The sequence below is a fragment of the Hippopotamus amphibius genome, chromosome 4 (assembly GCF_030028045.1).
Source record: "Hippopotamus amphibius kiboko isolate mHipAmp2 chromosome 4, mHipAmp2.hap2, whole genome shotgun sequence".
Taxonomy (NCBI): Eukaryota; Metazoa; Chordata; class Mammalia; order Artiodactyla; family Hippopotamidae; genus Hippopotamus; species Hippopotamus amphibius.
The window spans coordinates 116,198,642-116,212,463 of NC_080189.1; the positions used below are offsets into that span (position 1 = coordinate 116,198,642).

Consider the following 13,822-nt stretch of genomic DNA (forward strand, 5'->3'; position numbering starts at 1 on the left):
TCTAAATGTTGGGGTTTCTCCAGACCCTCTGAGTCCCAGAGACCATATCTAACTGCTGACCTGACACTGACACTGAGAAGTCTCGCAACATCTGAAATGTCATTACCTTCTCCATTCTCCTCCTGGTCTTCACCATCTCTGTAAGTGGTACCTCCCTCCATACATCAAGCCAGATTTAGGATTCATCCCCAATTCTACCAGCCCACAGACCATTCTCTACCGGGGTCAAAAGAATGACTTCTTGAAGAGTAAGTAAGACCCTATCATGGCCCTGTTGAGACCTTCACTGACTTACCATCACTCTTAGAATAAAATCCAAACTCTTCTTCCTCAGCCTGCAATGCCTGCATGGTCTGGTCTGGTGATTTCTCGAGCCTTTTCTCAATCACTCCTTCCTCAGTCACAATGTTCCAGCCTCATTGGTGTGTTCCAGGCTTTGGATGCTAGTTCTTCCCGCCTGAGCTCTGTGTTTTCTCTTCCCTGCGTCTGTACAGTTCACCCCCCACATATTTCACAGGGAGCCACTTTGGAGATAGAGCAGGCTCCCAAACTCCTTTTTCTTTAAATGATCAGGGTTTGGGGTTGAGCTGACTGTCACTATTGGAATTCAGCATGGCCCCCACAAATGGCATCCTTCTTCTCTATCCAAGTTCCGAGTCCTTGAGAAATAAGTCAAAGGAGCCAGGCAGATAGAAACCAAAATATCACCTTTACGACTGACAAAATAGATCTTGGAGAAAGTGGCTTATCTTATCTGCAAACAAGTGGCTTCTGAACACTGACCCCAGGTTCAAGTAGACCTGCCCACCCAGCAACAGGCTGTGCTGTGTTAGAGCACACCTCCATGCCTGGGGGTCTTGCTCCTGGAACATTTACAGGGGAGGTGGGGGGTGGGCGGGGTAGAGCAGGCCTGCTCTCTCTGCAGGCAGGCTGGATCTCCAAGAAAAGGAGAGGACATGTCTGGACTCTGCAAACCCAGTTTCTCTTTCCAAATGTAAGGAATTCCTCTTCCTCTAGGAAGCAACATGGCAGAAAGAGACCAGAAGTGTTACACTAGCAAAGCTCCCTCCACCTGGAAGGAAACACCAGGAGTTGAGAAGAAGGGTTCCCGACCGTGCCCCCCACCCCCAAGGTCACCTCCTTTAAATGCCCACTCTGCTCCCCTACCTAGGGCTGGGCTAAGAGCAGCTCTCCTGGCACCCCAGCATCCCTGCATTCACCTCCCCCATTGCCATTATGATCTATTATGTGTCTGCAAACTTCCTGAGGGCAGTGACCAGGTAGGAAAAAGAGTGGAGGCAAGTAATATCGTGGGAAAGTTTGTTGTGTATAACTTGGAGGGGGTTCTCTTGGCACATCCCACAGGTTATGGGGTGACCCATGTTGGGGACAGAATCCCAGCTAGGATAGGGCTTTCAACAAAATGAGAGCAGCCCAAGGACCACAGCAGGGCTGGCCCATGCATGGAAGCTATTTCTGGAGAGCTCTGTCTGGTCTCTTCCCAGCCTCCGAGAGAGGGTATAAATCAAAGGAAAGTTCTGTCTTCCTCACACAGGGCTTTGTGTGTCTTTTTTTTTTAACATCCCAAAGACAGAAAAAATATCCATCGGACACAGGCTGCCACGACCCCAAGGTTCAATGGTTCAACCCCTGTTGCAATGACTCCAAGGATAAGTGATTCAAACCATGTTGCAGTGGCTTTGGCTTCCTGGTGACAGAACAGGCTCTCACACATTAAATTGGTCTTGTTTCCAAACCAGTGCAGCTGCATTTGAAATTTGTCTCTCCCAAGGAGATTTCAGCAGCCCCCATATATGGGGTATAATATGTACATGGTGCTAATCGCTGTGCAGGCATCACTGAGAAAGTGGTATAATCACTACTTATAACCTACAACCAAACTCTGCTTTTCCACCGTAGCATTTACATTCTCTGCAAAGGGTGATATTTAAGCCTGAACTATTGCAGAGAATGAGGAAGAATGTGCTTACATGTAGGGCAAGTACCGCATGGGGAAGGGCTAACCTACCAGATTGAGGACAGCAAGAAACCGAGTTATTAATGTACGTCACAACCTAGATGGAACAAGCAATGTTTCCAGGACAGAGCAAAACTTAGCCCTGCTCTGGCTCCTCCCTGCTCTAGGGGACCCTAGGGGCCAGGGGACAAATCCGGGAGGCAGTGATGTTCATGGCTACTGAGAAAGTGCCAAGACTCCTGTAGAGCTAGGTCTACGCATCTAGACTCACACACAGATCTATGCGTGTAAATTTGTACAGTAAATCCTTAAAGAGCCGCCATCACCCCACTATGCTCCATATTCAACTTCAATTATACCATGCCCTTTAGTGGCTTCTTCCTTTCAAAGAGTCGTTGGTGTTTCTGTTAACCTTCAACTTTACAGAATCGCCCAACCAGGGGAGGGATGGACGCCCAGTGGGAGTTACCAGAGCCCACACCCTTTGTAGGCGTGACCCTGCCTTGAAAGCAAAATTAAAAGGGCGCACACATTTCCCCGGGAGGGAGATCGCTGGGGGTGCCATTCCCTTATCAATTCATCAGGCATGTCTGAGTTCCTACTCTGCCAGACCACACAAGGAAGGCTTTCTGGAGGAGCAAAGCCTTGCGCTGAGTCACAAGGTGAAACCACCCTGGCCTCCTGGCCTGGTCCGGCCCTGGCGTATGTTTTGACGTCCCCCCAAAGTCTGCTGGTGCAACATGCCCTGTCTCGCACCCAACCCTGGCAGTTGAGATGCTCTCCCCAGCCTGCTTCTTGGAGAAGACGCTGAGCAGATAGAGCTCTACCTCCTAAAAAGGCACAAAGCTGCAAAGTCCCACCTGCCCTCGTCCTACCTCCACTTTCCAGAGCCGGCTCCTGCGTGTGCACCTCCCCTCCTCTCGGCCCCACAGTGAAACAGCAACTTTCCTGTCACCCTCTTCTGAGAACCTCTGCCTCCCATCATGGGGGCCTGAGCTAGCCTGTTTCAAAGCTTCTTTCTTTGTGAGTGGAGTTGCATTGACTTCAGCCTCTAGCCCTGCGCTGCTCCACTGCGAGTGAAACAGACAGGGCACCTGGGATGGGAGATGCTGCTCTGTGCCCTGAAGGCTGCACCCCCACCCCACCCCCTTGCAATTTCTTACACACACACACACACACACACACACACACACATTTGGAACAAGAAGGAAAAGAGTCTCTCTTTTAGATTCCGGGCCTGCTCGATCATGGAGATAAGGGTACCCTTGCTGGCCGCTGGCCTCACCCCAGAACACACGGCCACCTCCGGCTGGCCAGGCTGTAGGAAGGCTGGGCTGAGAGACACCGGGGTGGCCCTGCCTTGGCCCCTTGCACAAGCAGCTTTCAAACCAGATCAGCAGGCCGGGAGTTCTTTGTTCTTTCTGGCACCTGTTTAACCCACGTTAAACCACGGCTCTGGCTGCTCCCTCTCGGAAGGCAGAAGCCTGCATTTAATTTGTGAGCCAGCTGCCTCACACCTTACAATCACAACTAACCTGATGAGTCACCGTTTCCTCCCTGCCAAGTCACCAGCACTCTGGGGCTCCCGCTGCCCTGAGGTCCTGATAGAATCTAGAATCAGAGGGCTCCAGGCTGGGGGGGAGCCCAGGGCCAGGTCTGGAGGAGACCCTGCTTTGTGCCCCCCTGCCTCCAGGTGGGACCCGCCTATGAGCCTTCAAGGCAGAGGGGACTCATGTTCAAGGTCGACGTCTAAAGATGGCCAGGAAAGGCGTTCGCACCAGCGCCTAGGATGGGGCTGTGAACAGTAGGTGTTTCATTTGTTTCGGGCGCAAACAAAAAGGCAGTTCAACTTGCTCTCCCTCCACCAGCTGCTTTAACAAGCACTGCAAACTGTAATTACCTTTTGCCAGTTGGACCAGTTGAGGAAACGGATGGCTTCCCCTGGACCGGGGTGCCTGCCAGCCCCAGGGTTCTTGGGACTCTCTCTGAATGTCTTGGTCTGGCTTCTAATGCGCTTGACTTGTTATGTGAATTAAAGTCCAATTAAAATAAAAGTGGCCGAGGAAAGAAAATGGAAGGGAAAGACGGGAGAACTACATAGAGGATACAGGTAAGCATTTATGTTACAGGGTGCCTTCCTCTAAACAATGCCAGCACAGGTTCTCAACTTGCGATACTTCGACTGTCTAGCAGAAAGGCAATTATAATCATTACAAAATGATAATTATTTTATTCTACCCCTCCCCTAAAAAAAAGTCTATCAGACCTTTCCTTTTAGTCACTAGTGACTTTTCAACATTACTAAATTGTCAGAAATCTAATTTATATACAACTGTTTCAGACCCCCTGTATTATAAAAAGCAAGATATTCTTGGAATCTGAAGCTAGCTAAGCTTGGAAAACACCAAATGCTTTTTGTAATTCTAGATAATAATAAGTGCTCATTTGGCATGAGAGAAGACGAAATGTAAACATCAGCTCATCAAAGGACTTCAAATGTCTTAAAAAGGAAAGAAAACAATGCATTCCAGGAGCCAAACGTGATAACAAACCCAGCTCAGAGGAGAAGTCCTTGGTCATTAAGCAGCTCCGTAGAGCATGAAGCCCATGGCGGCTGTGCTTCCGGGTTCCTCCTTGTTTGTAACCGGACAGGTTGGGGAGGCGAGGCTGGCGTCTTCCACGGCCCCCAGAGCTCACCACGGCTCACCAGGGCACTGATTTTATTTTTCAAGCAAGGTTAGCTTTGGCAGGGGTCTGGGAAGAAGTATGTAGGGTCCTGGTGGACTTCTGTACCCCGTGGCCCTCTCTCCCAAAGCTGGACCAGCCCAGGGACAAACTGTAAGGTCGATAAAGGAATCTTCAGCTTCCTCCACCTGCCCACCCAAGTGTCCATCTCACTCCTTTCCCTCTTCCCGCAGGCCCCAGCCCAGCCCTGTGTTCTCCTAAAGCTTAGGCTTTAAGGGAAAATGTGATGGCCTGTCATCAAAATGTCAATAGCTAATCTGTGGCAGCTGAGCTGTTGCCTCTCTGAGGAGCATCTGTGTTCTTGATGGGCGATTTAATTGTCAACATGACCAGCCAAGGGATGCCCAAATAGCTGGTAAAATAGTATTTCTGGGTGTGTCTATGAGGATGTTTTGGGAAGACATTAGCATTTGAATCGGTAGAGTGGGTAAAGATTTCCCTCTCACGTTCATGGGCATCATCCAATCCATGGAGACCCTGAACAGAGCAAAAAGGCAGAGGAAACGTGCTGTCTCTGCTTGAGCTGGGACGTCCATCCTCTCCTGCCCTTGGACATTCCCGCAGCAGCGCCCGGGTTCTCAGGCCTTGGGGTGTGGACTGGAACCCCACTACTGGCTTTCCTAGGCCTCCGGCTTACAGAGGGCAGATTGTGGGGCTTCTCAGCCTCCAAAATTGCCTGAGCCAGTCCCTCACAATAAATCTCCTTTGTTTATCTGTCTTTCTATATATATCCCATTTGTCCTCTTTCTGGAGAAGCCTGACTAATGTAAAGAGGAACATGGTCTAACTGGAACTTCAGATGTCAGAAGGACCAGGAGCTACGGGGGAAGGCGAGGGTCGGGAGGAACGCCACAGAGACGCTCTGAAGTCACACGGAGGAGCTGTCACCAGCGTGAGCCACACGCAGGACCAGGCCGGGTACTACGGGGCAGACAGGTTGTTCAGGAGAAACCGCCTTGGATCGACTACTTAACCAGGGGACAAGGGCGACCCAGCTGCTGCCAGCTCTGTCTGGTGTGGCCTCAGTATCGATCCCTGTTGGGGTGTGGGAGCTCTGATTCTCAGAAAAGAAGATCTTCCCTCCAAAGGGATTTCATACGCAGGGTTGAGGGAAGTATCTGGAAACAGAAAATGGCATTGGCAGAGTCAGACTGGCCCCAGGTCTGTCCCCTCCTTGTCACCCCAGGAGAAACACAGGTATCCTGGGCTTGTGCCGTTTAAACACACGGGAGGGATGGCTCTTTGGCGACCTCATTACCGTCATCGCCCAAAGAACCAGTTACACCTGCTTGCCGCCCACAGCCTGCTGACCCTGGGCTCAGATGTCAGGCCCAGGAAAAAAACTCAGTGAAACCCAGTTCCTGGGCAGAACAGCCTCCTTTTACAGCCACTTCAAGGGTTTAGAACCATTTCTTCTCGGGCGGGGAAAGAACAAGGCTTTCTGTGCTCATGGAGAAACGGGTGACCCATGAGTCCCTATTGGTGTGAACTGTCTCCTCCTTATGCCTCTCCGGCTCCGCCCAGCACGTCGTGGGTGAAGCTGTGAGCCCTGCAAGTCAACGCTCTGGAGTCTGAACACGGGGTTGGTCCACCCCATGGTGAGGGGGCCGGCCTTTCATCCTCAGGCGGCCTTGGCTTCCAGCTGCCCTGGGGCTAGGGAGGCTGACTAGCGTCCTGGGCAGAAGGGCAGCTAAGGGCTGTTCGCAGCCAACGCGGCCTGCTAGAGGAGACCTGGGGAACCACCTGTGTCTATTCCAGCTGGAAACGCAGCACAGATTCTGATCTACTTCTGTTCCTTTGATGAGGTTTTTTTCCAGACTGGTTTCTTCATTCATTACCTGTTTATTTCTTCCTGCCTCTGCCTTCCTCGATTATTTCTGCACATCTGCTCCTCCAGGCTTCTGTTTCTTAGAGTGTGGTTGAATTCCCTGTGACATACTTCACTCTTTATCAGATCACCTTTACGTCTCCCCTTCTGAGGTACAGTTTTGACCCGGGTTTTGCAGTCATAGCCACTTTCGGTAACTGGTCACTTGGCAGGGACGGGACAGGGTAGAGTTTCTGTGGGGTTCTGAGCTGCCTTTGCTGGCAAAGCTGCATCTGGCCTTCTCTTCTGAGAGTTGGTGAAACGTCCTAGATTTCACACTACCTCATTAAGAATATTTCTAACAACCATACGGATCCCTAGGGTCTTTGGGTCATTCCTCCAAATTCTGTGGAGTTCTGGAAAGGGGCTGAGGTCCTGAGAGCCTGGGGAAGGGGGTGGGGTTAGAGCATTTATTCTCATGCAATTTCCCTATCAATATTGTCAAGCTGCTTCATTCACTAGAGAATGTTGCTGGGAGTTCTCAGGACTTTATTGATTAACCTTCTTTTTTTTTTTTTTTAAATTTTATTTATTTCTTTATTATTTTTTGGGGGGTACACCAAGTTCAATCAGCTGTTTTTATACACATATCCCCGTATTCCCTCCCTTCCTTGACTCCCCCCGCCTCGAGTCCCCCCCACCCTCCCCGCCCCAGTCCTCCAAGGCATCTTCCATCCTCGAGTTGGACTCCCTTTGTTATACAACAACTTCCCACTGACTATCTATCCTACAGTTGGTAGTATACATATGTCTGTGCTACTCTCTCACCTCGTCTCAGCTTCCCCTTCATGGAAGCAACCTAAATGCCCATCAACAAATGAATGGATAAAGAAGATGTGGCATATATATACGATGGAATATTACGCAGCTATAAAAAGGGATGAGATGGAGCTATATGTAATGAGGTGGATAGAACTACAGTCTGTCATACAGAGTGAAGTAAGTCAGAAAGAGAAAGACAAATATTGTATGCTAACTCAGATATACAGAATCTAAAAATGGTACTGATGAACTCATTGATTAACCTTCCTTTTTATATTTTGCTTTTGGGGGACTTTGCAGGGGGGTGAAAGTGGAGTGAGGAGCTACAGGTTTCTTTCCTCGATGACCACTTTTCAACGTTTACAGTGTGGGACTGTATTCTTTTCCATGTTTGATCAGCGCCAGTGGGGTTTGGGGTTGGACACGACCGTGTTCTGTTTATTTCTGCTTTTATGTATTCTCAGAATACGCAGGCCCATGAAATTAGAGACCAGCGTTCCCCCGAGCAGGGTGTGGTCAGCAGAGAACAGAGCAAGCCCTGAGGCTCTGCAGCAGTGGCCCCAGCATCATCGCCACCATACCTCTGCCAGCCCTTAGTGTCCCACCTGGAGACGGACGTCCTCTTGGCCTCAACCAGAGCCAAGAAAACAGGGACCGGCTTTCAACTGAGCTGACATCTGAGAAAAAGAAAGCCTTTCGTTTCTTTTGGGAGCCTCCACCCTCAAAGCTAATCTAACTCCACCCGCAGAGATGACTCCTGTGGCCGGCAGCTCGGCAGGACCCAGTCAAGAATCCACATCCTCTGATCCCTCTGCCCGGTCCTTCTCCAAGTGCGCACGAGTCGGTCTTCCCCCAAAGAGAATCTTTGCCCAAGGCAGTAATGAGCAGTTTTGGCACTTGAGGCTCGGCATGTGCAATGGAACAACCATGTACAGGACGGCGAGGGGAGAGTGGTCACTACATAGACAAAGCCTCCTCTCTGCGCCCCGTGTCCACCGAGGCTGACACAGGGATGCGGGTCACCTGGCCACCGCAGCCAGACAGCTGCCCTCAGGTGGGGATGGGAGAGGCAAGGAGCATGGGAAGGCATTTCCTCCAGAGTCATCAGCTTAAGGGATGTCCCTGGCGGTCCGGTGGTTAAGACTCTGCGCTTCCTTTGCAGGGGGCACAGGTTCCATCCCTGGTTGGGGAACTAGATCCTACATACCGCGCGGCCAAAAAAATTAAAAATTTTAAAAATTTTAAAAAGTTACCAGCTTAGGGACCTCCTAGGTGGCGCAGTGGGTAAGACTCCTCCTGCCAATGCAGGGGACACAGGTTCAACCCCTGCCCCAGGAAGATACCACATGCCGAGGATCAACTAAGTCCGTGAACCACAACTGTTGAGCCCATGTGCCACAACTACTGAAGCCCACGTGCCTAGAGCCCATGCTCTGCAACAAGAGAAGCCACCGCAATGAGAAGCTTGCGCACCACAGTAAAGAGTAGCCGCAACTCACCGCAACTAGAGAAAGCCTGTGTGCAGCAACAAAGACCCAACACAGCCAATAAAATAAATAAATAAATAAATAAATAAATAAATAAATAAATAAATAAATAAATAAAAATAAAAAGTTACCAGCTTACAATTTTACAGTCTTTTAAAACCATTATTTCCTAAACCTGCCCCCTCTACAATTTGGTGTCCAGTGGCCAGCCTCCCTGCCCTGATTTGGGCTTCACCTCGTCCCAGGAAGGCTCTGGGTTGACTCCAAGCCCTTGGGTCGGTTCCAGCCTCTCCCGGCACCAGGTTCGCGACCCCTGTGGGGCGTGGTCACGTAGTTCCTTAACTTACACTCCCACAGTGTGTGAAGTGGGCCTGGGCACAGAGAAAACCAAGGAAGAACTTGCCGAACAGAGAGAGAGAAGCTCAGGGCACGCAGAGCCAAGTGCTGCTGTCACCCTGGAGCAGGAGGAGGAACCTGGCCAGAAGCAGAGCCACTCTTGGCAAACCCACCCCCGTGTCTGCCAGCGATGTTAGGAATTCCTCACCTGATCCTCGGCCACAGATGCTCCTGTGACAGGCAGTGACTCCCCCGCCTGGCAGCGCCAGGGGGCCATCTGGCTCTGCCCATGTGGTTTGTGGGGTCCAGGGTTTGGCACAGAGGGAGCAGGGGCTGGGGGAGGGGCAGGGCGCCCACTATTTTCCAGGGCCCCCGTCTCTGGCTTAACTAATAATGATTGTTTTCTTTCAAACATCAGAACTCCTGAACTGTAATAGCATTTGTTTGAGAAGTGGTCGCCAATAGAGACGTGAGGAACCTCCATGTTCAAAGACAGAGCCCAGAGCAGATCTCCCGGGGCGGTGCAGCCCCAAGTGACCAGTAAAAAGTGCTCCAATCCGTGTGCACAGATGGTCACATCCCTTTTATTTTTACCATTGATACTCAGACCCTGTCTAACCATCAGGAAATCCATTTATCTCCTTCCGGGGTCTCTCCCTCCCCCTCCTCACCCCAAGAGGTCCACACCATCTGAGCAGAAAAAAGCATCAAGTCTAAAAAGTCTTTGCTCCTGGAGGCCACCCTGCCGTGCTGCCAGAAACCATTCCTGCTCGATTCCACCAGCCATCTTTGTCCACCGCCTGGCCAGAGCTGTGCGCAAGAGGCTCGGGCTCTTAGAGGTGGGGTCAGCCACTCCCTCGGAACTAAATCTAGCCTCGAGGGCCCCAAACGTGAGTTCTCCTGTATGTGGGTTTCCTGGTGCTGTCATAACAAATGACCACACGCTGGGTGGCTTAAAAAAACGGACACTTACGCTCTCAGTTTTGGAGGATGGACATGTGAGATCGAGGCGTGGGCAGGTGGGCCTTTCCAGGGGTTCTGAGGGTGCGCCCTCTCCACGCCTCTCTCCTAGCTTCTGTGGGCTGCCAGTCATCCTTGGCTTGTAGCTGCAAGATTCCCATGGCCGCCTCCTTCACACGGCCGGCTCTGTGCTTCTCCTCTGCTCTTCTGTCTTCTATCACTGGATTTACGGCCCACTTGGTTAATCTGGAATGTTCTCAGCTCGAAATAAACCTAATTACATCGGCAAAGACACTTTTTCTGAATAAGGTGACATTCACAGGTTCTACTGGACCTATCTTTTAGGGGATCCCCATTCAATCCAGGTGTGTTAGTCAGCTCAGGCTGCCGTAACAAATACCGCGGACTGGGTGGCTGAAACAACAGACATTTATGTTCTCACAGTTCTGCAGCTGCAAGTCCAAGATCAAGGTGTCAGCAGGGTTGGTTTCTCCTGAGGCCTCCCTCCTTGGCTTTAGGCGCCACCTTCTCGCTGTGTCTTCACGTGGGCTCCCTCTGTGTGTGTCTGTGTCCACGTTGCCTCTCCTCACGCGGTCCCCTGTCCTGTCGGGTGGGAGGCGCACTCTGCTGACCCCATTCAACCGTAGCCACCTCTGTAAAGGCCTCATCTCCACGTGCAGTCAGCTTCTGAGGCTCGGGGCTGAGGCCTTCAACACAGGACTTCTGAGGGGACACAGTTCGGCCCGTAACAAGGAGGTGGTTTTTAGGCACAGACCTTGCTGAAGAAGAGAAAAAGCAGACGTTTGTTGTCTGGTGACTCGCCCCTGCTCTGGTGCCCCGTCCACCTCCGAGGATGCAGGGCGTGTGGCTCTGTCCCAGGGCTCCACGTGCCAGGCCCTGCCCGGTACATCCCTCACGTTAATCAGGTACCCGCCTTGCCTTCCCTCCGCAGTGTCACCCTCTCTGGTGTACCTGGGCAGGTGTGACAGCAGAAGGCGGAGGTTGTCCCAGGCGGGGTCCAGAGCCCGTCTGACCACTGCCTCTCCAACGGCACGTCCCTCCTGCTCTGCCAGGGCTGCTCCTCACCCCACTGTCGACCCGGGGCTGCAGGCCCTGCGGTGGGTGGGGAGTGAAAACCCGGCAGATCCCACCTCTCTGTGGCCCTGTCCATTGCTCTCTGTGGCCCCGTCCACTGCTCCAATCTGTAAAATCACCATGTTGCTAAACAAGTTCTGTCTGTTGGGGTGTTTTTGATGATACGTAAGAGCTAATTGAACTCAAAGTGGTTTTAACAATAAGAACTTCTTGGTTCACATAAATGAAAAGCCAAAGGTGGGGTGGGCTTTAGGCAGGGGTTGATCCAGCCACTCAACAATGCCACCAAAACCCATCTTTATTTCCATTTCTTGTCCCTTTTTGTCTTCCTGGTATTGGTTTCAACCAAGGGCGCTCTCCTCTTCGGTTACCAGATGGTCACTAGCCGCTCCTGGGGTAAGCTGCCTCCATCCCACAGAGCAAGAAGAGAATACCTCCCCCAGCTGGGTCAGAAGTCCTGAGCGTCCTCGTGATAGGCACCACTTTTGATCACATGTCCATCTCTGAACCAATCAGTGTGCCTGGGGGCAGGGTGCACACTTAGAAAACAAGGACCCATTTCTGGAGCTGGAGGGGGGGGGGTTGAATAGCCACCCCACCCAAACCACACACTGCTTTGCAAGAACTGAGCCACAGAGGCAGGCTGACATAGATGATTTGGGGTCAGCTTTACCACCCACTGCATCCACAAGTTACTGGATTGTGCTGAAGAGCAGAGGAAACAAAACAGATTACAGCATGTGTTGTAGGGAAAATGCTATGTATATAAAATACACCTTGACCTCTGTTGCGGGGGAAAGTCTTTAAGGAATACCCTTGCTGTAGGCAGAAGTATGGACCTCAAAGAGATTCCACGTGCTAATTCCTAAGACTGTGAATATGCTGTTATGTCCACGAATGTGTTACCTTTTGTGACAAAGGGACTTTGCAGATGTGATCAGTTGACCTTAAATAGAGAGATTATCCTGGGTGATCTGGGTGGGCGCAACATAAGCCCTTAAGATCAGGGGCAGAAGAGGAAGTCACAAAAATGCAGAGCACAAGGAACAAATCAATGCACCCGTTGCTTGCAGATGGAGGAGGACATGTGAGAAGGAATGTGGGTGGTCTCTAGGTGCTCCAGAGTGGCCCTGGGGTGACAGTAAGTCCAGAAGGGGGACTTCCGTCCTACAGTTGCAAGGGACGACATTCTGCCAACAATCCGAGTAAGCCTGGAAGTGGATTCTCCCACAGAGCCTCCAGATCAGAGTCCTGATTCCAGCCTGTAAGCCCCTAAGCAGAGGGTCCCACTGAGCCTGCTTGACTCCTGACTTGCAGAATTATGACCCGGTGTCGTCTGAAGCTGCTCCCTTTGTGGTCATTTGTCACACAGCAAGAAAAAACAATGACCACAGTGAGGTGGGTAGTCATATTAGTCAGGGTTCTCCAGAGAAATGCAACCAGGAGGAGATAGATAGATAGATAGATAGATAGATAGATAGATAGATAGATAGACAGACAGACAGACAGACAGACAGACAGACAGACAGACAGACTTGTATTATGAGGGATTGGCTCACGTGCTGTTGGAGGCTGAGAAGTCCCACAATCTTCCCTCTGCAAGCTGGAGGCCCAGGAACACCCGTGGTATGTTCCAGTTCAAACCCAAAGGCCCAAGAACCAGGGGTCTGATGGTGTAAGTCCTGGTCCAAGTCCAAAGGCCCAAGAACCAGGAGCACCGATGTCCCAGGACGGGAGCAGATGGATGGCTCAGCTCAAGCAGGGAGAGTGAACTCGCCCGTCCTCTGCCTGCTCGTTCTGTTCAGGGCTCAGCGGCTTGACTGAGGCCCACCTGCATGGGTGAAAGCCATCTTCTCTACTCAATCTACCAATTCTAATGCTAATCTCTTCCCCAAACACCCTCACAAACACACTAGAAATAAAGTTTTACCAGCTTTCTGGTCAGCCCTTGGCCCAGTCAAAATTGCTACATAAAATTACCCATCACAAAGTTATTATTGCTCCGTTTTACAAATGAAGAAACCAAGGTACAGAGAAGTTAAGTGACTTGCAAAAGGTGGCACAGCACGGACATGATGCTGCTGGCCCCATGGAACCAGGCAGGCTCCAGACCCTGTGCTCACAACCATTTTCCCATCCTCATGTCACTGTGATACCTCCGGCTTTGGAGATGAGGGGCAGGTTTCTTTGAGGCGAGAAGTCATCAGACAGTAGATTTCTTTTCTTTTTTTTTTTTAAGATTTATTTTATTACTTATTTGTTTATTTTATTTTTGGCTGCATTGGGTCTTCATTGCTGTGCATGGGCTTTCTCTAGTTGTGGAGAGTGGGGGCTACTCTTCGTTGTGTTGCATGGGCTTCTCATTGCCGTAGCTTCTCTTGAGGCGCAGCACAGGCTCCAGGTGCGCGGGCTTCAGTAGTTGTGGCACATGGGCTCTGTAGTTGTGCCTCACAGGCTCTAGAGCGCAGGCTCAGTAGTTGTCGTGCACGGGCTTAGTTGCTCTGTGGCATGTGGGATCTTCCCAGACCAGGGATTGAACCCGTGTCCCCTGCATTGGCAGGCAGATTCTTAACCACTGTGCCACCAGGGAAG

At 51.1% G+C, this 13,822-nt stretch overlaps 1 long non-coding RNA gene across 1 annotated transcript; it reads left to right on the forward strand.

Annotated features, from left to right (window-relative positions):
* Positions 1-3,796: 3,796 nt before the first annotated feature.
* LOC130852338 (uncharacterized) lies at positions 3,797-8,890 on the forward strand. The gene is made up of 3 exons (XR_009053330.1): positions 3,797-4,088; positions 5,480-5,641; positions 7,817-8,890. It is a non-coding gene; the product is annotated as an uncharacterized LOC130852338 (long non-coding RNA).
* The last annotated feature ends 4,932 nt before the right edge of the window (positions 8,891-13,822 follow it).